Raw genomic sequence first — 2,654 nt, 5'->3', positions numbered from 1 at the left:
GATTAATCGTGAACCAGGGTCTGTTATACTAAATAGCCAGATCAATGGCTTGTGATCTGTAATTATTTGAAATTTTGTTCCATAGAGGTATGGTCGAAAATGTTTGACGGCCCATACTATGACTAGCAATTCTTTCTCCGTTGTATTATAGTTTTGTTCCGCTTTATTCAGAATTCTGCTTGCGTATGCAATTGGTCGATCTTGGCCTACTGGCCCTTGCAACAATACTGCTTCGATGGCGTATCCGGATGCGTCTGTCGTTACTATAAATTGTTTAGTGAAGTCCGGGTAAGCTAGAACTGGTGTGGTCGTTAACTTTTCTTTTAATGTTTCGAATGTGTTCTGTTGCTCCGCTGTCCAAGCGAACTTCTCATTCTTTTTTGTTAGTTTTGTCAGTGGTTTTGCTATCTTCGAAAAATTCTCGATGAATCTTCTATAATATCCGGCTAATCCTATGAAGGATTGCATATCTTTTACCCGTTTTGGTATTGGAAAGTTTGCTACGGCCGTTATTTTCGCAGGATCCGGTATTATACCGTTTTCGGAGATAATGTGTCCTAAGTATGTCACTTCCTTTCTTAAAAATTCACATTTATTCGGTTGTAGTTTCAGATTGTAGTTTCTCAGTTTTTTGAACACTTCAATTAGTCTTTTGTTATGCTCTTTCAAATTTGGTCCATATATTACGATATCATCTAGATAGACTAGGCATTTGAGGCCTTGTAATCCGGTTAATACGGAATTCATAAGTCTCTGGAATGTTGCAGGCGCATTTTTTAGTCCAAAAGGCATTCTATTAAATTCGTAGTGCCCGTAAGGTGTGGAGAATGCTGTTTTTTGTTTGTGTTCCTCATGCATGGGGATTTGATGGTATCCCGATGCTAAATCCAATGTTGTAAAATATTTCGCGTTTCCTAGTTGATCTAGTATGTCAGTGATATTCGGGAGCGGGAAAGAATCGCCGATTGTTAAGTCATTTAGTTTCCGAAAGTCCACAACTATTCGTAATTTTCGCTCTCCAGATGCGTCTATTTTCTTTGGTACTACTAGTAAGGGTGCGTTCCACTGACTCGTGCTGGGACGGATTATCTCGTCGTCCAGCATTTTCGCTATCTGTTTATTTACTTCTGCCTTGTGCTTCTCTGGTAATCTATATGGTCGGACATTCACCGGCGCGCTATCTGCTCGTGTATTTATTTCATGTGCTACTGCATTAGTGTACGATAGGCGATCGTTTTCTAGGTGGAAGATATCACAGAAATCTTCGCAGATCTGGTGCAAGGTTTTCTTTTCCTCTTTATTTAAATGCTCGGTTCGCATTTGTCTGTGCAATTTTTCTTTACGAGCTTGAATGGGCTCGTCGTTTGTTTCGTTACTTGACACCTCCATGGTATACATGTGTGCGGCGTCTTTTGTCTTTATCTCGTCCACCGTGACTAGCGGCGTTGTTATCTCCACGGATTCTCCTGTGGTATTTATCACACTTATTGGACATATTTCTTCCGGTATGATCAAACAATTTCCTATGAAGATTCCGGGTTTCGACTGCATTTACTATTCCAATGCTATTCCGATCGGTTACTGCCTGAATTATGGTTTCACTGCGAGGCGTTAGCATGGTTTTCTTGTACGGATAGAGTTTGAAAGTTGTGTTGTCAATACGGACTTGTTTTTTCCCATGATCGCATTTCGCTTGTTGTTTATTCAAAAAGTCTAGTCCCAGTATCCCTTCATAATTTATTGGGAAGTCATCTCTTACCACGTACATAGTGTGCCGTATCTCTAGGTCTCCTAGCGTTATCGTTGCTCTTATCTTTCCGAGTGTGTGTATCTTGTGGCCCGTAACTCCGGTTAGGGCTAAACGTTCTTCGCGCATTAGTGTGTTTCCCTTTAGATTTCCCACTTTTATTAATGTCAAAGTGGTGCCTGTATCGAGGAGGAAACTTGTTTTTCCCTTTTTTGTCTCTCGCATCGGCAGGGTAATCAAGTCTAACGTGGCGTTTGTGTGAGGCGTATTCACCTGTGTCACTTGATGCTCGCGTATGGTTCGCGTTATCTTTGTTCTCGGTTTCTCTTCTTCTTCATCGTCGCCACTGCTTGTGAACGATAGGTCATCGCTCTCCCTTTGCTGCTTATTCTTTCTCATTATTACAGCGGTATTTATTTGTCGCTCTTTTTCATTATCCTGTCTCGTGCGTCTCGGTTGCCCCTTTCTCGGGCGGCCGTTCAGTGACCAGCATTCGTCGCGCTTATGACCTGCCTTTTTGCAGTACGAGCAATATTTCTCGATATTATTTACGTTCGTCGGTCGTTCGGCTCGTGGTAGCGGATATTTATTTGTGTATCGGCTTGAACGACAGTCGCGCGCCAAATGTCCTAGCCTACCGCATTTGTGGCACTCCAGTTTTTGATTGCGGTTTCTATACTGTTCTTGGTTGCTTCTAGCTTTCTCGTTATTATACATTTTTATAGGTTGGCTACCTTTTAATTTTTCTTCGGCTGTCGCGCCTAGCATCGCGGCTGTTAAATTCGTATAGTTCCTGGATCGTACTATTGTTTGTATCTCGTCACGTAATCCTAGTTGGAAATTTTCTAAGGCTAATTCTTGTATCGTATCTAGGATTGCCTTTCGTTGTTCCGCGGTGTGCTCGCGT

This window comes from Pogonomyrmex barbatus, unplaced genomic scaffold (genome assembly GCF_055798465.1).
Source record: "Pogonomyrmex barbatus isolate J1 unplaced genomic scaffold, ASM5579846v1 scaffold7, whole genome shotgun sequence".
Taxonomy (NCBI): Eukaryota; Metazoa; Arthropoda; class Insecta; order Hymenoptera; family Formicidae; genus Pogonomyrmex; species Pogonomyrmex barbatus.
This window is presented reverse-complemented; position numbering follows the sequence as displayed.